Below are 24,090 nucleotides of genomic sequence, written 5' to 3'. Positions count from 1 at the left end.
GAATGCCCATTATGGTCTTATTCACCCATGCTTCTTTAAAGTGACTTATAAAGAAAGAACTTTCAGCTTCGAAGACACTGGCGAACTTCGGAAATTCATTCAAGTTCATAAAGGAGAAGCTATGGAACTTAGCAAATTTCAATTGTTTTCTATATTTTTTCTCTCCTGTTTCCTAGGTCTCCCCCCTGCAATTCTTGATGCTGATGTCCACACCGCGTTGTCCATGTGTATTGTTATGTATGAACCACTCCGTTGCATTGTCTTTCCCATTGTCTGGTAAGTTCCCTTCCATCTTGTTGCTTATGTGTAACCTCATTGTTTTTCTTTATATTATTTCTTCTTTTATCAGTAAACTAGTGTTTTCTCGGTGTCCATACTCGGAGCGGCCTCTGCTCTCTTCGCCCCCCCCCTTATTCAGTACTGTCTTTCTTGTTTGTGACCATTATGACTAAAGTCTTTTGGCTTTCTGTCATCATTTTTCTTTTTAGACTCACAGGGCGACTGTGCTCCCCTCTTACTTTTTTATCTATTTCCTGTTTTCCCTCTTTTTTCTTTCTTTCTTTTCTGTCTTGCTATTTTCTCTCCCTTTCTCACCTCACTTCATTTTTGTGATTTTTTTTCTCCTCAATGCGATTCTCGATGTCTTTTACCTTTCCCTACTTGGCCAACTGTTTATCGATAACTATTGTAGAACTCATTTTATTTTTCCTACTTTTCCTCCTTTCATCTAAACTCCTCGGCTTATATTTGCCTTATATTTATGTCAGTCTCATCTTCTTATTGGAAAGTGTATGCCAATTATTGAATTTCCTTTGCTTGATTAGCTCAAGCACTTTTTGGTTATCTCTTCATTTCATGTTATAAGGTTTATTATTGTATTTTTATATATTTTCTTATCATCAGTTCAATGAGTAATTTATGTCTGGTGTCATGGAATGTTAAAGGCATTCGTAACCCAGTTAAAAAACAGAGAATTTTGTCTCACTTAACTAAACTGAATTGCCAAATAGCACTATTGCAGGAAACACATCATAAGGAACAGAATGATAACTCTTTTACAAAACAGTAGGTCAGCAGTGTCTTCAGTTCTCCTGCTGTACAAAGTAAGAATGGTGTTCTTATACTGTTCCATAGATCGTTAAATGTTCAATTGATAAATGAGTACAAAAATGATGCCGGTAGATGGCTTCTCCTTGAAGTAGCCATCAATAATACTAATTTTATGATTTTTAATATATATGGTCCAAATGGAGTAGATCATACTTTCTGGAAGGATATTTCTTCCTTGTTATCCTCTCATGCTTATGAAAATGTAATTGTTGGAGGGGATCGCAACCAACCTTTCGACCCCTTTTTAGATGGAAAGTCACAACCTAGATTTGTCCCATCTCCAATAAATAAGGCTTTTCACAAAACTATTTTGGATAGAGGACTCACTGATGTATGGAGAGTACTCCACCCTGATGATTTGGAATATACCTTTTTTTCCCCTGTTCATATGTCCTGTTATAGAATTGACTATGTGTTTTTCACACATCACACACTTCAATTTCTTACACATGCAGAAATAGGATCGATTCTAGTTTCTAATCACACACCTGTTATCGTAGATTTTGATTATCCCAATACCATTCTATCCACTCGTAGATGGAGATTTATTAATTCCCTTTTATTAGATCAGCAGTTTACAGATCAATTTACGACATTGACACAAGATTATTTCACCCATAACCTTCCTTCAGATACACAAATGAATTTTGTCTGGGATGCATTCAAAGCAAATGGCGAGGCTTTATAATCGACTATGTTGCCAAGAAAAAGAAAAAGAAAAAAACACTTCAGGAATCCAAACAACCACCTAACTCAGATCAAGTCCTTGGAACACAAATATTTTTCCTCCAATAAGGATGATACTTTGTCTAAGCTCATTAAATGTAAATTGCAGTATAATAAGCAATCCCTTGTTGAGGCCTGTGGTACTTTACTAAGATTTAATGCAAAGATGTACGGCGGGCGCAATAAAGCGGGTAAATCCTTGGCAAACTATTTGAAAATTAAAAAGCAAAAATCTAAAATTACTGCCATCACAGACCCTTCTGGTGTTTGACATATTAGTGATTCAAAAATTTTAGAACGCTTTACTGATTATTATAAAAACGTATATACTCCAGAATCATCCCCATCAGCAGAACAAATTGAATCCTTTATTTAGTCGATTCCCAAAGACCCTAATACAAATATAGATCTATCTTCCCTTTATACACCTTTATCCGAACAGGAATTTTTAAATGCCATCAATATGCTTCCTAAAGACAAAACGGCAGGGCCTGAGGGCTTTACTGTGCGCTCTTATTTAAATTTTAAACATCTTTTCATTTCCAAACTTCTATTGCTCATTAATCATTTTTTGAGTACTCAGTGTACACAGGGCTCTTTTGCTCAGGCTATGCTTTGCTTAATTCATAAAAAGGATAAAGATTTATCTCAGTGTGGCAATTGCAGGCCTATTTCATTAATAAATACCGATTGCAAACTGTTTGCTAAATTACTTGCTATCCAGGTCAACTCTGTTGTCACAGATTTAATACACATACAGCAGTCCAGATTTGTAAAGGGTAGATCTATTTCAGACAATTCACGAACCTTCCTTAATATTATATATTTAGTGGCCAAACTTAGTCCTCCAATAGCTGCCATAACATTAGATGCCGAAAAGGGCTTTGATCAAGTCAACTGGGACTTTATGTTCGCTGCTTTGAAATGGCATGGTTTCAGCCCACAATTTATCCAATATATTAAATTGATATATTCCAATCCCTCTACCTCTATTTGGGTAAATGGAAAGCAATCTAATTACTTCCCACTACATAGAAGTACCAGGCAAGGATGCCCCTTATCTCCTTTATTATTTATCCTTGCGCTGGAACCCTTTTTAGAAAGAATTCAAAGGTCCTCCAACCTTACTGGTCTTCAATTTAAAAATGTAAATATAAATTACACTGCATACGCAGATGATATTTTATTGTATGTTTCTAACCCTATTACTTCCCTGCCGGCATTCTTTTCCTTACTGGCTGATTACTCAACTGTCTCAGGCTATAAATTAAATATTGACAAATCAGAAATTTTACCACTAAATAAATACTGTCTTCCCCATATGTTTAAGGATTCTGGTTTCAAATGGAGCTCAAAAGGTATAAAATGTTTAGGAATTCTCTACACAAGTAATATTAAGGAAACTATCAAAATTAATAAGAATGAAATTTTGTCTAAAATTAATGCATTAATAGAAGGTTGGTCCCCCCTTTTATATCTTGGTGGGGTAGATTAGCCACAATTAAAATGATGCTCTTACCCATTGTCAATTTTTATCTGTCAATGCTCCCAATTTCTCTCCCACTTAATTTTTTTAAAGTTATTATCCGATCTTTTGTTAAATTTTTATGGAACAAACGCGAACCCCACATTGCTTTAGCTCGATTACAACAACCCAAGGACCTTGGTGGAGTCAATTTTCCTATTATCAGAACTTATCATTCTGCCTTTACGCTGAAACATATTTGGACTTCACTGTCTGACAATTATTCAGAGCCATCCATGGTATGAGGTCAATTAGAGCATGCACAGTTTTCTCCTTTTACTTTTAAGAATGTGATTCATATATCTCAACCCCCGCGAGGTATAATTTTCCCCATACTTACTCACTCAATTGCCATTAGTAAGCCTTTGCTTGTTTCCTCTAACACTATCTCTGACACTATTTTACAAACCCCAATATGGTACAATACTAACCTTAAATTAAAAAATAGAATCCTTGGATGAAAAGAATGGATTCATAATAGCATTATTATTATTAGAAAACTTGTTTCTAATAATACTTTACTGTCTTTTTCCGAGATACCAGAAAAAATTCATATATCCAAAAAATATACTTCACAGTTTGAACTCCTTAGGCCTCTCCTCAATACATTTATTTTTCAACAATCTCTACCAGCTACAGATACACACTCTTCTTCTTCCTCAATTGATTTCTCTAACCCACTGAAAGCTTCAACTATCTACAAGCTACTGATTAATCCTTCTAAATCTGTATTAAAACACAAAATAGAACTTTTATGGGAATCAGACTTGCACCAAGAATTCTCAGCCCACACTTGGAGCTCAATATGGGCCAAGATTCATACTTCGATCTCATCAGCAAGCACTACGCAAACACTGTATTACTTTTATAATAGATTGTTTATTACACCCACAAGTTTATACAAATTTAAAGTCTCCTCTAATGCTAAATGTTGGTCATGTGCACATGACAAGAGTGATCTTTTTCATATGTTTTTTGACTGCCCCCTTGTTAAAAAGCTCTGGTTACAAATCTGACACAAAATCAATTATATCCTTTCGATATCCCTTTCTTTTGATGTTCAATATATAATTTTGGGCAGTGCTTTCCCTTGTTGGGATACGCAATGTTTGGCTGGTAAACTCCTTGACTTAATGATCGCCTTGGCCTTTCAAATTATTACCTCTAACTGGAAGGATACAGGGAAAATCTCATAAATGGCATGGTGGAACCTATTATGTCATCGTCATCGTTAAGACCCCCGTGTTCATGCTACATCTCTTCCGTTAAAAACCAAAAAGGATTTGTTATGCTTACTTCTTTTTTATCTAGGAATATGGACAGATCAGCTTCTAAAGTTAGTAATTTTGAACCACCTTAAATTATAATTGCTTTTAATTACAACTGTTCATATTATTATATAGTTGATAAGACTCGCTTCTTTAATCTGATAATGCATTCCTTTCCCCTCTCTTTCTTCTCTTTCCTTTCCTCTCTTTTTCTTTCTGCCTTTTTTTCCTCTTTTCTATCTTTAAAAGATTAAAATGCATTTCTTTAAGCCATTCATTTTATATTACAATCCAAGTTTTAAGCAAGTATTCTCATAATAGTAGTTATATTACACTGTTCATTTTTGAGCAGTTTAAGGTCTTTTCCTTGATATTAGGTTGTTGAATTCTAATTTCCACCACTCTTACATTTAATGGTATTGTCTTATTGATCATTTGTATTTTCTGATGTAATTGCACATTGTTTATTTTATTCTCAATAAAGCATTTTTAAACTGAAAAAAAGACAGAAAGCGTGCAACCAGTCGTCTTGCGTACTAACAACAAGAACGGCTTAGTATTGTCTGGAGTAACAAGCACAGGCGCAGAGCAAAGCGCAACCTTTAATTGCTCAAAAGCTTGTTGACATTCAGGTGTCCAAGGCAAGGGGTCATGCATATCTTTAGTGGTTAGCTGCAGCAGTGGTTTTGTTAGTAAAGAAAAGTTATGGATCCAGTGCCGACAATACGAAGTGCCAATGCAAGCTCGCACATGCCGCTGAGTCTTAGGGATGGGCATTTTGACACTAGCACTAATGCATTCAGGAGTTAGTCTCTGTCCCTCATTCCACAGTAGGTGACCTAAGTAGGTGACCTCCTATCGTCAATATTGAAATTTTGAAAGGGACCCCTCATGTTTGTGATGGGCTAAATGCAGCATCAATTTAACCGTTGCATCTTTGCAACCGTCTTCAGTGTCGGAAGCGATCAAGAGATTGTCCACATACTGCAGTAATACATTACCTGGGGAGTTTGAGGAAATCCAGTTGGCCTTTTAAAGCTTGACTATATATACTAGGACTTTCAGTATAGCCCTGAGGAGCCCAACAGAATCTAAAGTTTCTGCCGGCAAAGGCAAATCCAAACAAATGCCTACTATCTGGATGGAAATGAATGCTAAAGAATGCATTTTTCAAATCAATGAAAGAAAAGAATTTGGCAGAAGAAGGAATCATAGTCAGAAGGGCAGTGATGTCGGGGACAACTGGGAACTGAAAGACCACAATCTTATTAACCTCACGCAAATCAATCACAAACCGATAGACATCTGGATGATCATCAGAGGAACCCGACGGTGTCCTCTTAAGAATAGGAAGAATAGGGCTATTACACATTCGCAGTCGTCTCCTCAACAACCCCTGACTTGATCTAGTCCTGTATAATCTGCATCCACGAGAACCCTGTCCACTAGGGTCTGCAACCTTTTGCAACAATGTCGGGCACTCACTGCGCCAGTGCCCCTCCTCCTTACAATATACACACTGATCTTGCCCTACAGGCGTGGTATTTTTGTAAGTGCGGGGCAGCTGTCGGGCCGGACCAATGCCGCGTCCTCTACCGTTCCCTCAACGTACCTGCTGCATCAACACCTTCGTCTTTAACTCTTTGGTTTTCCTCTCCGCCTTCTCCTTCTCTTCGTTCCCTCTATGCTCATAATACTGTGCCATACTCAATATCACTGATGGGGAGGAGGTAGTCCAAGTGTTCTCCGAAGCCTGCAACCAAGTCGCGATCTCGGGAAGCAGGTGTGTAACAAATCTGTTAACGAACAATCGGACACCTCCCTCCATCAACAAATCCTGGCCACTGAAATCCAAAAACACACATTCAAACCTAGTAAAAAAATCAGATACACTTTTGTCTTTCTGCTGACGACATGCTGTTAACTTGTCCCAATCAACTCTTCTGGGTGGAATTAGACAGTGCATGTAGGTAATAATTCGGGCTTCCTCTCTTTATCCCATGCCCTAATCTCATCCCGAGTGCTACCCAACTCCACAACATGGTCCTGTGTATGCACCTGCCGCCAAATATCAACTGGCACCAATAAACCGAAAAACAGCTCAATGTCTGCCAACGTCATCACCGTCGACGACGCAGCCTCCGTTAATTCTTTATAATATGCAGTTGGATTTTTTCTAGGGTCGAGTAACTGAGTCTTAAAGGACAAAACCTCACTCCTTTTCCAAGGAGTATAAACGCATTGCTCTTGGAAGCAGGCCTCTACTTGCTGTCTGATGACAGCATCCTGCTGATCTTGCAGCTCCGTATCTCAGGGTGGAAAATAGGATGTACTTCCCTCATCGGAAACTGAGACACTGTTGTTGGGCTCTTCTGATGCAACCTGCTCGGTATCGAATCAACGTTGCAACATTACTAAAAACGCTGTTAGGGGCGATGTCAGCAGCATACACATGGTCCCGGATGTCATAAATAATTTGGGGTGTGACACCATTGAAACACTGTTCCCACAACCCAATCAGCCAAAATATGTTTAAGGGCATGCTGCTGTACAAACGATTCATACTCTTTCAACACGCTCCACACATCTTCCACACTATAAACGGGACTCCGAGCCCACTGGCCAGCCTGGTTAGGTACCATATTCTTCTCTGCATCCCCCACATCAGACCGAATCAACACCTGCCCCATTTGTTCCTTGCAAGCGCTCAGTCCCCGTCATCCAGCCCACGCACCGACGTTCCAATGCTCAACAAAGTCGGGGAGGGGAGATATGGGGAGGGCTCAATAGTCGAAGGGGCAGGCACCAGAGTTATTAATGACTGTGTCGTAGGTGTAAGCGATAGAGAGAGGCAAGAAGTTGGAACGATAAGCATAGCAGGGAGACCCACAGTACCTGCATGCGTGACAGGTGAAGCCGAAGAAGAAACGACAGGCGCTGTAGCCGAGGCAGCCAGATCAATAGCAGGAGAACCAGAGGCAGGGGCAGGAGAGGCAGAGGACTGGGGCTGTGAGACAGTAGGATATATTCTCTGCGGAGCATATGGAGGCGGGGTCAGGTATCTAACAGATCCTCTACAAATGTATCGCCTTCTTCTCAGGCAACATAGGATTTGTCACATTGCAACCTAAACTTTCTATCAGCACACTCTATTCCCTTCTCTATTTTCCCTCTATGATACGGTACTGCTTTCTCTGTCACTGTCTGCATTCTCCCTTTTTTGGGCCTCTATTTCTGTTTCATTCGCCTTTGCTTAGCTTCCTTCTGCCATAACTGGAGATAATCAAACATCAACTGCCCACTTCATTTTGCAAATAATTTATCCTGCAGGAAATTCTGATTTTGTTAATCAAAGTTACCTGTTAGCGGCCACTGCACCTTGGCGTTGTCCCTCGTATATTTGTGCCATAGTGTACTAAATATAATAGGGCCAGGGCCGTGCTTAACATACATATTGAAGTTCGGGGTGCCTTCCGGAGGCGCAGGCTGCCTCTCTTCTAATCGAGCATCAGCGGAACAACAACGGCACCCCAAACCACACAGCTTGCTCCAGCAGGGCATCTTAAACGGAAGCAAAGTCAATATTCGTGCCAGAAGAATTTCGCAGATATCTTTTGAAAGATCGGTCCTCGGACTGTATCAAAGAGGGAAACCCAAAGGTCAGTCCTCAGACTGCATCAAGAAACAATTCAAAGTCAATTCCATAAAATCAAGAAACCAGCCAAATCTCAGGCATTTTCAAAAGCAAGCCAAATCCATTATGTTGCCTGGCAGAGCATCCGCAGACACTCTGTACCCAAATCGGTCCGTAGGCCTACCAAGTGCAATCAAATGGTCTGCAGACCTACCGAACACAAACCAAAAGTGGTCCTCAGACCACACCAAAGATCACTCAAAATGGCGCTACATTCACAAAGGACCAAAGCAAACTCACCTGGTGCACACAGGTTGAACAAATCTATTCTCCACTGCCGACTCTTCAGACCAAACGGTCAGATCCAAGGGTTTCGCCTTTCAGGACCCCAGCCGGGATGACCACAGGGCGAGGCACCGCCCGGTCAGACAGGCGGAGCAGCTGCGCCTGCTAGGCTCTATCGTGCAGGGATCCCCGATCCGTTCATCCGACCCGACGTGAACCCGTCATTCTCACCCATCCGCGGGCGCGGCTGTGTCACCCGATGGAGTCCCTGTTCAGGCACCAACTGAAGAAAGTGACCCGATCAGGGCCACCCGGGTCACTCACGACCACCTCTTAGCCTTTCAAACAAATGAAGAGTCGGTCAGACAGTAGCGAATATAAACCCAAGTTATTTATTAGTATTGCGCTGCAGCGGAGCCTAGTCTGACTAGCCTCACAAGATGGCTGCCGAGGGACTGCCTTCTGCCAACATAACATCCAAAATTATACATTTCCAGTTCCCTAAGAACACGTCCAGCCTGGAAGATTCCAGTCCAGGCACTAGCAAACAAAGGAGACACAAAAGGATGAGCTACAGTCCTGGGACTGGGTACATGTTAGCTCTGCTCCATGGTTACTCTGCCTGTGCCCGCTATTCTAGAAGGTGGGAACGAGCCTATCTAACAGCAAAGGTATGCCATAATAGAGAGTACATTCATTAGTGCAGCTGAACTCGGCCTTGGAGAAACACAAACTAAAGATGAATGGAGGCAGTTTTCTGTGAGGTAAGCAGTATGAAGCAGGAGTTTAGCTTCGATCATGGACCAAAATGGCGGATACTAATAAAATAGTGCCATGAATGCTAACTTAACACAAATGAAACACGAGCAATAGGACAATAACATTTTCAATTCTAACACACCCAATGTTGCCACTGTGTACTGGAATGTTCCCGTGGCAAAGAAATGCAATGCTGCCATCACCTTCACCTTGGGGGTCAGTGCTGTTGGATAAGTGTCACCAGTCCGCAAACTCGGCAGATTAACCTATGCAGTTTTTGACCTGCAATATGGCAGCTACGTATTTTGTTTTCAAGCAGGACCCGCGTGTTACAAGTCCTGTTTTTATTTCCAGTCTCTATCGAGGGGCAGGTCAAATAAAATGGCGCGCTGCGGAGACGCGAGCGCAAACTTGACACGGTGAAAAGCTGTCGGGACGCGGGACAGCAGGTAAGAGAAGTACACTATATGGCTATCTCTTGCGCTTGACTTTAAGATAATCCGCCGCAATGCTGGGGTGACGCGGATGGGGTCATTAGAATGAGGATATAGGACAGGTAGCTTATAGAGTGCATTAATTTCACTCAAGGGTTGTTTTGCCCTTCGATTTAAAGGATGTGCTGCGTGGATACGATTTTAATCACCATATTATCAGAATTCTGGGCTTGCAGGGCAGTAGATGATCTCTGTCTGCCTGACAATATTGAGGTCGGGATAAATGATATAAGTAATATGAATATTTAGCAGGGTTTTCATAAATTAATGGGATGTGAATACACAAATATATGAAAGCAGTGTGATGTAATGATCATTAAATCGGTCAGTATTCATTCTCTATATTGTCAGAGAGGACCAATATTGTTTTTAAGGGAAGTGAAAGGTTAAGGGCACTGGTTTATTCATACGCTGATGTACATACTATATATGAGGTCTGGACATCACATTGGACAAGTGCTTTATGTTTTCCCTTAACAGTGAGGACTTAACATGGTCCCTGGACTTTTGCTCAGTTTACTTCGGGAGTAATCAGAACATATAATCTTTGATTGATGGTGATTTGATCTGTCACCACGTCCACCACATTATACTGTTGGTAAGAGTCAGTATTTACATATTATATGTCGAGTGTGGCTTCTGGTTGTTGAGAATAGTGGTTATCCTTGTTTGCGAATCATATGGATTCCTTTTCAGAATCTCAAAGAAATGGTTTTAACAAAGACAAGTATTTTACAATAAATGGATTGAGACGACTATATCAATGAAATAGTTAACTATTAAACAAGGTGAGAATGGAATTTCTCATTCTTTGAACTAATAAAGCAGAGACATTCAATATAGTGACCACTCACGCTGTGTTGTGGGGATTAACTAGTTCTCTCTCTGGGCACTATTGGGCACATTCAATACATAGCTATCCACACTCCATATATTGGGGTGATTAAATAGTGACTTAAACGACCTGTGGTGCCTTTGACAATCTATTTTACTTTTTTGCGGTGTATTTGGGTTTCAACCGTTATGGGTTGACCCCAAATGGATCTACTTTTGTATTTGTTGTCATCTTGGGTGATGGTTCTCTGGTCGCATGTTTTTAAGTCCTTTGGGTTATGGATATTTTTATAGGTGGTTTTGAATAGATGTTATGAAAATGGTTGGGTATATTGTGATGTATTTTTATGTGTAATTTTTTGCAGCCTTGAGGAAGCCCTGCCGGGAGAAACGCGCGTCGGCTGCTGTGTGAATTTGGATTAAAAATTGGAATAAAAATTGATTACTGAATTTCCGACGTGGATTTGGATCACTTTGTGGAGTTTCCAGTGTCATATAGCACACATAGGATTGGACATAACTGTGAATTATTGTGCATATTTACGGATTGAACTATTTGAGTAACTTTCATAGTGACTTTGCGTTGGTGTGCTACAGTGCTTGTGAGGTGGATTTTGATTTGGACTACTCTGTAGATCCAAAGGTATAATACTCTAGGTGAATGAGTATTTGGCACCGTCATAGCACCCAGTACTAAATGGATGGAGAGTAACATATTATAATTGTCACCCAGGAGGAAAACCAGATGATGCTGGACACCCTCCTGCCTCTGTACTGGCAGCTCTATGGCAAACCAGAGGAGCAGGTGAGTGATGATCACACAGCGGTCTGATTATATTTTTTTAACCGCGCTGTAGGCGTGTTGTTTGTAAGCAATGTAATGCATTGGACCGATTCGGAAAATGCACCAGACACGGACCTATCGCTTTAGCCGCATGGACTAATGACTGCCTCTGCGGTTTAAATATAAGTCTGTCGGTTCCCTAGAGAATCCACTTGCCTGCACTAACTGCATTATTCCTGCACCTCCCCATCTCTCTGCTGCTGTCAACATCCTCTGGGAGCTACTATGGCACGTACAGAGGGCAGGGCCCCAGACTTCACCCAGGAGGAAAACCAGATGATGCTGGACACCCTCCTGCCTCTGTACTGGCAGCTCTATGGCAAACCAGAGGAGCAGGTGAGTGATGATCACACAGCAGTTTCATTTGACATGTGCAATAACCATGCACTACTGACATTATGAATTTCCAGGCAAGCATGTAAACTGGTTTTTGAAAGTTTCAAAGTGTGTAGAAAACTGTTCTGGGCAAGTAGATTGCTGTAGAACTGTATGTACTGGTGTCTGACTCTGTAATGGTGACGTCACAGGCCATTCTGTGGCAAACAAAGGTGGTCACTGGTGGAAACAGGGCCGGGATTGTAAGGGATGATGATAGATACACATTCACAATGGTTCCCATGTGTGTAAATGCCTCTTCTTACCTGATGCCTTGTTAAACCATGTGTTCGATGCATCACTGTCAGATTCAGAGATGTCACTGGTGCATCATTTGGAAGTAATTTTATAAAATGAGATGGTAAACAAGAGCAATTTAAGCTGCACAAAGTGTGCATGATGGCAAAAAGAAGTGAGGGACATTCAGACGTGGGCTCTACAAATGTGGACTTCTGCAGACTGGACAGAATGGTACACAGTGTTGACTAAACTCTTAAAAACAAGATGTTCATTACTAATAGACTGTACAGAAGATGCACTCAGATGGACCAGTGGCATAGTGATCCACCTGAAGCATTGTGAAGATGCAGTCTTTAGACTTGGCATTGTGTTGACCATTGTTCACATGTGAAACTGGTGAGAAGTTTCCAATGTGCACAACATTTTGAGTCATCTTCCTAACACTGTGCATAGATGACACAAGACTGTGGGACACATACCACTCACCCTAGCTATGCCTACTACCTTGGTGTCTACACAATACGAGTTTTAAGCTACAGGACAAATGAACACAATCACTGTTATCTGCGTGATATGACTTATGCAATGACTACGCCAGCTTGATGTATGAAAATAAAGTTACATGACCTGTAACATTAGACCAATGGTTCCCAAATTGATGACTAGGGGTTGCAGAATGGATACCCTGTCTCAATTCAATTGTGTGACTCCTATACCCATTGTGAGGTCTAAAACCTTTTGCATTAGATGAGAAAAACAATACATCAGTTGAAGTAGTTGACATTGTGGTTGTGGCTTTTGATATTGCTACACCCAATGTTGCTAACAACATTTTGTGTGAAGGTGCATTGGTTAACTTGCGTACTAACATGTGGTATTTATGGAACAGTATAAAAAATAAATGCACAAGTCCAATTGATGTACTTGATTAATCTGTGAAGATTTGTGATGATACCTATGTGTCAAGTACATACGGATGACTCACGTGATTAATTTTTCTTCTTGTTCACAGCATCAGAACCGGCAAGCAGAGGAGGCAGTGCCACGGAAAAAGAGGTAGTAGCTCACCAGACTGGCTCCAGTGCTGTGTCTGAGCAGGAGAGAACCAGTGGTATGGAGGGTAAGGAGAGCCTCAGACACAACATCTGTCATATCGCTGACCAACTCAAGCTCCAGTGAGGACTCCTATGTGGTGGTGGATGACCCTGGGACTGACTCCTCTACATCCAAGTCCACCACCAGACCTACCATCTCCACCCTCCCTGCTGCTGCCCAGTGTCCATGGCCGCTCCCCTAGAAGGGAGGGCATCTCCTTCGCGCCAGGCACCTCACCCCCTGCCTCTGTCTCCCTTGCTGCCCCAAGTGTGGAGGCCATCGACATCCTGAGGCAGACAGCAGTGCTAAATGTCCTCCAGGTGCATACCTATCATCTTACAGAACTGGTATCATTCCTAGAGGGCATTCACTCTGACATGTCTGCCCTAGAGAGATACAATCAGGCTCTGGCCTCCACACTGATGGCTGCATTGTCCCAGCTCCAGCTCCAGCTCCAGCTGTCCCACCCCCTCCTGCCTCTTCCCCATCCACAGTCCCAACTACCCTTCCTGACTCAAGGACACGCAAACATAGGAATGCATCCATCTCAACAGCCCCACGAAGCACTCAAACACACAGACACAAAGACAAACCCACATGCATGCACACTCACAAGACAGACAGCACATTCACCACCACAGACATACGACCAGACACCACACCGGCATCTACGGACAAGCCGTAGACCTTACAACCCTCTGTCTCCACAACTCCTACCCTTGCCTCCCCTCTTACCCCCTCTGACTAGACACTTCACCTCTTTGCCCTTGACCTCTTCCCTACCCAAACCTACCAACCCCCTCCCAAGAAGAAGAGGAAATCCACCCCCGGCCCTGCCATCTCCATCTGCCCCCCTCCCACTGAATAAAAAAAGAAGCCCCAAATCACCCCCCAGAAGAAAATCACCCGGTCTCCGAAGTCCAACCCCCTCTAGAAACCCATACTTCCCCATCCCAGCCCAGTACCTCCACAACCAAAAAACCACCCCAAGAAGTCACATGCCCTCCCTATTCCTGTTCACACCATTTCTAATTACAAAGTCCCCAAACTTGTAAAGTCCAACCCATCCCACCCTCCATCTAGCCTTCCCACTGCAGTTGTCCCAAACCCCTCTCCATATGACTCTCCCCCTGCAGTTGAACCCCCCATCTGACCGCCCAATCACAGTTGACCCACCCCCCTCAATCTGACCCTAAGACTGCAGATGCCCCGTCCCTCCTGATTCCATCCCTCCCAAAACTAAGCTCAGTCCTCCTTAGTTTTGTTCGTTTGGTGCCTGGCCTGCCCCCTAGATGCCTCTCCCAGGGGAGATGTCCCTTTTGCAGAAATTATGAGTTGATGGGCATGACTTTTCTGGCCCATGTGTCAGAGATGTTTGGACTGCCCATTGGCCTTTTCATATTTATTGACTTTACTTTTCATAGTGAATAAAGCAGGTTCAAATTTTCGTTTACAGATTTCTGTTTCCCCAAAATTGTTTTTTAGTTCACTGTGAATCATGTGTAATCAGTACTGTAAGTATACAATGATGTTAGTATGGCATGGATTGCATATGGTCCATGGTGAATGAGCACTTGGTCATATGTATTCAAGATTTTGGTGCCCACATTGTCTGGGTGTCAATGTCAACATTAGTTTTGGCAATGAGTGTGACATGAATTCACAAACCTTTTTATTTTTAAATCACACTTCCACATAGTTCATGCTTTCAGATGTCAACATAGTGCAAGTGTCTCAAAGTGCAACAGTTTAGGAGAAGCATGCTGCATGTGTTTGTAATGTGCGGAAAGACAACTGTCCCATCAATACACATGGATACATATGGACGTTGACTCATGTACACAAAGTATTGGTACAATACTTGTATGTGACTTGATAGTGGTGGACCTATGTCTGTGTCTTCTAGAGATGTGGTAGACTAGTGGTAATGACAACCTTGCTACAGGTGGCATGCCACTGTAGGTCAATACCTTTCAAGGCTGTGGACTCATATGATACACTTCCGGTGCCCATTATGAGTGTAAGGTAGACATTATTCTGACAGTGTCCTTACCCTTTTGCCTCCCAGGACTCTACTTTCTGCTGATATTCTTGTTATTCAAGGTGTCTGTGGTCTGTATTGTCCAGGGCCTGTACAATGAGATGTCAGTCATTCCAACCTGATTTTGTTTGGGGACATCATGTGGATAGTGTGTGTCCAGGACATGTCTCAGTAAGTTACAGTATTTTACAGTCGTTACAGATGCGCAATTGTTGTAGATGTTCAATGCATGTGTACACAGAGTATGGTGCATGAATGGCTGTCACACAATTAGAATGCTAGTGATGACATGTGGTGATTGTAGAGTTGTACAGTACCTAGCATTGTAATGTGCATCTCATTGTGACCTTATGCCACAGTTAAGAGTGTGAGTCTGGCTATTTCACAATTCAGGGAAATGGGCTTAGGCCACATCATGCTCATTTGATGTTCCTTTGGATTCTGTATTGGGGCACACATAGCCGTGCGTTTGCTCCTGCAGCCAGATTTATGATACACCAGACCAGAGTATGTTAAGCAGAAGTATGGGGATGTATGGTCTATACAAGGATGATGTTAGTTGCAATATGTTGTCCAAGCTTTTCAGTGAGTATTTGTGCAAAAAGTGACTTTAAGTGTGTCTAAATGGCCAGAGAGGATGTGTGACAAGCTTACTGTAACCAAGACATGATGTGTGGTACTTCTGGCTCGTGGTTTTGTTGTTTGTTTAGCTTGTTTTTTGCATTGAGATAAGCTTTATATTGTTGCTTCAATGCAACCTACTGCGAATCCTGGTTTGACAAGGGTTTGTTTGTGTGTCATTATCGGGATATGTATCATGTGTATGTGTCTACCTTTTACACCCAACTGAGCAAGTTGCTAGTGGATTTCACATATGGGCAGAAGTTCTAAATGTTGTTGTTACAGGCATATGATTCAGAGATGGGATATGACACGCCTAACATTGTAACTAAGATGGCAGACAGTTTGTATTTGACAAAAGCTGTAATAGTCATATCAGTAGTGACACACGTGACTTAGCTACATATGGATTAGGAGTTGTCACGATACTGTCAGGAGTTGATTGTGCATGTTGTGTCCAGGATTTTCATCTACTTGTTCAGGGACAATCAATGCTGGTTGCTGCATGGTCTTTGTGTGACATTTATGTTTCAGACATTTTAGCTAAGTCTATTCATTTCAAAAAGTATTTTTGTTGCACATCTAATTGTCCAGTTGGGAATGCTAGGCTATGTCAATTCCTGTTAGTCCATTATCAGTGAACGACATTTGTGTGTGCTTGGTCATACAATGCCCCTGCTAGCCCCATCATGTGACACAGCTGAAGATATAGCTTTTCAGTGTGACAATGCACCACAACTATCTCCTCCTTTGCTCAGTTCATTCAAGCAGTCTGAACGTCAGTTGTTTGTAACAGGAGTGGTGTGGGGTGGATTTAGTTATGGGTGGACGCTGTGTGCTAGTCCGGGCTGACGCTGCCCATGGTCCGCTGCCCATGGCCTCACAAATGCTAATGATTACAAAGCCCAGAAGCAGAGCACTCACTACCTTTAGTGTGCTGTCACTGTTACGAGCTACAGGTCGATAGACCCCTCCCTTAGGTTTGCATCCATAGTGCATCAGGATGATGCAGAATCAGCACACAGCACCCCTCACCTGAGACACTTCCGAATGGGCTGAGATGTCAATGTGTTTGGCACAAACGCAACTTCCGTTTACGGCCTGGAATGTTAACTTTTTAAAACTGTGTTGACTTTCATGCCACACTTGACTTGTGGTCACCAAGCACTCAGCGTACATAATACATCGTCATCAATACAGCATGTGATGATAATAATAATATTAATAATCTTTATTTGGCGGTAATCGCAGCCATAAAAGACACAAAGATAAAAAATACAATAACAAATTAATTTAAAAAATATATATTATCACCTGTGCAAAGTCATGAGAGTCCCTAGATACATCAATCGTGTCTCGATTTTCTTGATCTTAGTACTGCTCTTAAAAGGTTCGTAACCACAAATAGCGTGTGAACATTGAACAATAGTTACAAATACAAAAATGCTACACAAGCATGCCTGAATCCCAGTTCTTTAAAAAAAAGGTTTAAGATACAATTTCTTAGGATAGGTAAAATATTTACATAAAAATACGATATGTCGGGTATCCTGTGGAGACCTATTGTCGCAGCCACAAGGTCCTCTATCTTCTATGTGTAAAACAAAGCCTGCTAGAGATGCCACTAAGTGCTGGAACATATTTAGTCTAAAACGAGTGATTAAGAATCTATCATGGGCACTGTTTAAAATAGAGAGGTAAGTCTCCATGCCCTGTACTGATTTGACTAATATGAGTCTTTGGACCATGGGTTTACTAAGCTCCTTACCCTCACGATCGGCCATGACTTTTTCAAAAACAGCTCTTTGACCAATTTCTTGCCCTGATGCTTCACAGTGTCATATCTCCTAAAAATGTCCGCTCTTCCCAAGGCCGTAAGAGTCTCCTTAATGTACCTTAACAAAATGATTTTAAAAGCTTGGTCGAGTAAGAGGCAATCCAAAATTGAAGGATGCCTCATTGTTAGACCAGACATTCACAGAACACAATAAAGGCTTGACAGTAACTAGGTCAGTTAAGTACGTGGTGCCTAGTTCTTCGTGAACAGAATACGCGAGGGTACCCAGGGAAACTTCTAGAATCCGTCTAAGATATTTGTTTTGTGCCGCCTGTAATTTGTCAACCCACATGTACCACCAGACCTCGCTGCCATACAAAACCTTAGAGAGACAAAAAGACTGATATAATTTTTAAAAAACAACCCCGAAAACCATGTGCCTATTCTGTGTGCATAATTTGCAATAGCGTCCATTTATTTTTTTCATGTCCAATAGCTTCCCCTCCTGCATGTTTTTCCAATTTAGTTTGGCATCAAATAAGATGCCAAGGTATGAAAAAGCCAGAACCTCAGCTAAGTTACGAGTACCTGCCTTGTAAGTTTTTGATCTAGTCCCACGACTACCTAGATCCATCACAAATGATTTAGCCAAATTAGGGGTCAGGTCCAACCCATCTATAAAGGAAACAAAACCATCTATTATGGCCTGCAGGACCATGGCTGTGCACGCTATTAGTACTGCATCATCCACATACAACAGGACAGGCACCGGTCTCCTGCCTATTCTGGGTGTATCAGCCTATAAAGATGTAAGGGCGGATTCTAATCCATTGATATGTAAAGTGAATATAAAAGGGACAAGAATACATACTTGATGTACCCCTCTAGAACAATTAAAATTATCCATGAGTTATCCTTCTTGGGTGAACCTAACTGCATCTCTGGTATGGGCGTGAAGAGTCATTAAAACATTTATGATTGCCAGCTCCACTCCTAAATCACCAAGTAACAACCACAATTTAGTGCAATTCACTCGATCAAATGCTGCAGTAAGGTCCATAAAACCTAGAAAAAGGGCTCCCGGCAATCGTGCATTTAGTAATTGAAAGATAAAGATTCAAATACTGACCTATTGTAGATTTGCCTATACAGAAGCCATATTGCACCTCTGGGATGATTTGATTTTTGTCCGCCCACTCGGAGAGACTATTTAATAGAACCCGACCCAGAACCTTAACCTTGGAGTCAATGAAGAAAATGGGCCGATAACAGTGAGGGCTATCCCGGTCTCCCTTTTTAAAGATCGGGACAATAATGGCAGTGGAACATGAGGGTGGCATAGCAGATGCTACTGGACCATTTAATACCCTGGTCAGGACCGGAGCCCTCACATCAATATTGTTCCGGTACAGGTCCATCAAGAAGGTAATTGATGGGCGCCTCGCAGGAAAAGGGTTTTAATTCATTAATAAATCCCACCCCTTGACCGTAGGTGTAAACACCCTGAAAGTGGACTTTCCATTGATCTGAGGTAACATGAAGACATACGTTCGGTTTATATGGTTCAGAGAAACAAGCACTGTTAATGACCCTCCAAAAGAAAGTACTATCTCTTAAAACGCATGCCCGTATTAGCTCGTCCCAGGCTTGTTTTTGTAACAGGCACCTTAGATCCTTAAGGGCCCTTTTACAATAACTCCCGGAACTAGCCACCCAAGATCTATCGCGTGGAGTATGTTTTAAGACCATTTTAAGGTTACATAGCGCCCAGGAGCACTCGCTGTTGAACCATCTCGGATTTTCCGGACAGGTAGTAGCTGCTGGGATAGTTAGCAAACTTGCAGCTGACTGTGCAGTAACAATAAATGAATTGACTATTTCCTCTCGTGAGACTGACGTGTCTAGGCACTTTAAAATCTCATGTTGCTGCAATTTAAAAAGATAATGATTAAAAGCATTAGTGTCCACCTGTGACCACCGTAAGCACCTACCCTGATCTGTTGATGAATGTGTGCCCACATTCATGCTACCTGGCACTGTCTGGGTGCCCTGTACATCAAGCACCAAAATCAAAGGATTGTGGTCACTAAAGGGGCTATGTTGAATCTTAAAAAATTATATGAGCCAACCTAAGGAAAACAAGTCCAGTTCCTCTGTGACCATACATATAGGGAGGTCTTGTGAGTTATGTACAGTGTTTGAGCATAAAAGGCAATTAAAATCTAGCAGAATAAGTGTCTCCTGAGGGAGGCAATAACCCTGTAGTGATTCAAGAAGGCCACTCAACTACGCACGACTGGAGAAACCCTGATTCTTACTTTTAGCGTTGTAGAAGTTAATTCATGTTAAGCGCAACGCTGTCTCTACCGCTAGTTTAAGGCCTTGTGCTACTTTGGAGTCGCAGTTCATTTGCTTCACAGACTCACAGAGCCCCAGGGCTATAAAAATAACTAAACCTTCCCTCGCTCTGCCTGAAATAGAACCCTCTGCTGGTAGGAAGAATGTCTTATAACCATCAATAAAGAATTTGTTTTTTACCTCCCAGGTCTCCTGAATACAAATAATATTAAACGATCTAATAAATTGAATCCACCTATCGTCTTCAAATTTAGAAGCTAGAGCTGCCATATTCCAGGAAATAAGACTTAAATCTCCGCCATATTCCAACCTGTAGGATGTATGAGGGACTAAGGCTTCCACGTCGGGGTCTATCGGCCTAGTAGAATTTGAGAAACTAGAGTGATGACCTTCCTTTGCGCAGGGCTGAGATTCGCTAACCTGACTGTCTTGTGTCGATAATTCATCAAGCACGACACGTGCTAAACTGTTATTATTATTACCGACCTCTTTTTGTCAATCTAGACAATTTAGATCCGACAGGGTGGCATAAGAATTAGGTGTTGCCTCTAATCCCACCAAGACATGAGCGCCCCCACCCGGGCCTAGGGCATGGCTATTTTTTAAGATATTGAGGGTAGGCCTATAGAAGAAACCCAATGGAAGTAGCTTGATGTTGGAAGCATAAGAGGGGAACTGAAAGGTATGACTCAAGATGTCTCGTGCAAGTTCTGGGAATCAAAATGTTGCAATCCCACTGTCTCCCTCAATTGTTTTATTGGACTGGCCAATCCAGGAGACCCTCCTGGTCATCAAAATGTGTCTATGATCTGCCACATTAAATCTACTATGTCTGCCTAGCCAATGCACAACTTTATTGATTAATTTGTCCGTAGATTCCTCTCTGTGTTCGCCAAGACCTGGAACCCCTGCCAGGACCACAGTATAGGGGCAGCAGGCTAGAGGGAGATCAATTACAGGTAAACTGGGACTATTCGTAGTAACCTTTCCTTAGCTGTTTTGCTCACACATAACAGGGGACACTGGCCGCCATAACCCATATCCATACCCCCTGCTTGGAGATTAGAACATCTGTGGAGAGCCTTCACCAAGTCCGTTTCATGAGTCGTAACTCCTTTCTCTCTCAAATAGTTATTAGGTAGCGGCTTACTCTTCTGGATGGCTATAAAGGGCATTCCAGATCGTTTTACCTGTCTCAGGGGCTTGGCGAGAGGGGGGCTTTATTGATGGTATCAAACATGCTTTCCACTCTATCAAGTGTGTCTCTAGAGTTGAAGTACTGGGGTTTTTAGGACCCCAGTGGTGCCAGGGATAGCACCCTATGACTTCGAGTTCTTCCTGTCTTGGACCACAGAAACACAGAGTCTTGTGGTGGCGTCAAAGATCGATTTTATTATGACTGCAGTCAGTAACAGGTATCCTAGAAGTACACACGAGTATGTTCTCAGGAGACTGCTCGAAGTTACAAAACCAGTCTTCTCCTTATATACAAAATATCATGCTTCAGGCACACATTCCTCGTTTTACGATATGGTCATTCATATGTATTCATTACAAACGAAAAGGCAGAGTCATGATGACCATCCCACATTTCAGTTCAGCCAGCCCACAATTATTTACCCAGCGAGGCTCAGATCCCTCATCAGATATCAGCAGACCCCAATAAACACGGGCACCTCCTCCTCGTAAAACAGGTCATAAAGCAGGAAGCAGAGTCAGGTGTGAAAGAGATTAGTCGGGGCTTGTGTGGGATGAAAGGCTTTATGGTGTGTCAAACCCTGATGCTAATCACAGGTGGCCGTAGGAAGGGGAGCTTGTGAGACCGGACTGACCTCGGGCAGTGGAGCCAGTTCGCACAGGTCACAGAGAAGTCAATAGAAGGTACATGTGTTCTGAAGGCCTGTGCATGTCCTTAATGTGCAGCCTATGTGAGGGCAACCATAAGATGGCTGCCGCTCTAAAATGGAACCCACGAAGTCAATGTGTAATATCGTATACAAAGTGAATTTATCGATGAAACGTTATGCAAAACACTTGTACATACCGCATTGGCCATTCGCGGTTCGCTGATACCGAAATAGGCAGGGTAGGGTCATGCCTCCTACGTGGTCCAAAAATTCAAAGTACCACAGACCCTCCTTTTGCCCTTACATAGGCAATAACTATACTCGTATTAATCCGAGTCCAGGTCTATATTCATAAGGTCATGGAGATGTTGCTGTAGCATCATCCTATTACTTAGCTCGTCCCTCGTTACAGGTTTCCTTATACACGATGTAGCACAGAGGCCACATACTGTAGGAGCACACTGTACACACAGACAGAACAGGAAAAGAATGGCTAAGATCATTCCAATGACCATCAGAATCTTCCATCCCCAGGCAGATATCAGTTCCCAGAACCACCCCATCAGTGACCAATCTCCTTTATCCACGTGAATAGATTCAGATATTTTATGCAGTTTGGAGATGGCTTGATAAACTGTTGGAGCGTTATCTGGTATGAAAATGCAACAGCTAGATTGGATGACCTTACATACCCCACCACGGTCTGCAAGTATGACGTCTAGAACCATACGGTTCTGCAAAGTCATGAGGCGATCCGCTTGAAGCTCAGCTGTCAAATTACCAAGGGCACCAGCCGTTACATTAACTGTGGATTCAACCACGCGAGTCAGTTGTCTCAGGTTCCTACTATTGACCATCGGTCCCCAAAACAGCAGGAAACCCAAAAAGAAGTCTCCCGCTTCCTGACCGGCAGTATCCTCCTGACTAACAACGCCTCTGACAACTCTGGTCTTGTGATAATCAGAGGCAGCAGTAAATGTTGGCGGTAGCAAGTTTGCAATATAACATGTGCCCGAGAAATCAGGGGGCAACCATGTATATGCTCGGTCATTGCAAACAAAATATGTACCCTTGGCAGCCAAAAACGCAGGGGAAAATTGTGATGGAAAAGTGTACGTTTCAGTACAGTCACTTTTCCCCAGTTGAGCTCTTAGATTCTGACCATTACCTTGTAGACAGAACCGACCTATGTGGGGTACGACCCAAATTGGGGATGAAATTTTGCGCTGCTTTTCGCCCAGACTAATGCTATACCCCGTCGCGTTCCAACCTACATAAGCCCGCAATTCATCCTTGGGAATAGATGAGTATGCGTCGATATCTCTGCTCATATCAGCAACTCCTTTCATTAAGGCCTTATTGTTTGTGCTAGGTCTGATGGAACACGGTTGTCGCGGGGAGTAGGCATCTAATGCAAAAAGAAACATAGTCTGGAATGCCCATGATGATCCATTATAGCTAAACGGCAGCACTAGATATGGGATACCCTTATTAATGGTATGTGGCATTAAACCACACACCCAGCAATTGGTTGTATTCATAACTAGTTGGTGCTGGTGCAGGAGTTGAATAAACGAGTTGTTTACAAACTCAGACCGTCTAGCTTGTTCGTGTTCAGGCAGAGGGTGGAAGGAGTGTAAGGAGACAGTAGGAGGAGGTATAGGCTGTACAGTGGGTGCAAATGGCACTTGAGAGGACAATAATACATATCCCACAGTAAACATCATCATACTAACTAGCGCAAACAGGCATAATAATACATAACGTTTGCTCTTCATTATTTTACATATTTTCTTCTTAAAGTTCATTTCCTCAGCGGGTCTCTCCATCTTGAAAAACTCCATCCTCTAATCGTGCTGTTCGCGGCGGGTGAGTTTCTTCTGCTTAGGAATACACCTGTCAGTCCAGGGAACTCCCCAGACTAACCAGAACCGTTGACCTAACGTCTCCGGCTTGTACCCCAAAGTCTTGGCACCGCGACCCTACAGCTGAACCCGGATGGTGGTTCGAAAAAGAAAAACCAAAAATAAGAAAGTTTCTCAGATGGGAGAGAGCTGTACTGTCAAAAATATCAAAGAAAAATAATTTTTATTTGTCCGTAGTTCTAGGCCTCAAGTTATAGCGTTCTCGTCCGGGTACTGTCTGATCTTGAAACAAAAGTTCAGGCTCTGTAGTATCCAATCGGATTGACGGTGGCACAGCTTCTTGCAGAATATTGTCACTGTCTTGCTCAGAGCTTGTTCCTTTCACACGCGCT

The sequence above is a fragment of the Triturus cristatus genome, chromosome 10 (assembly GCF_964204655.1).
Source record: "Triturus cristatus chromosome 10, aTriCri1.1, whole genome shotgun sequence".
Classification (NCBI taxonomy): Eukaryota; Metazoa; Chordata; class Amphibia; order Caudata; family Salamandridae; genus Triturus; species Triturus cristatus.
This window is presented reverse-complemented; position numbering follows the sequence as displayed.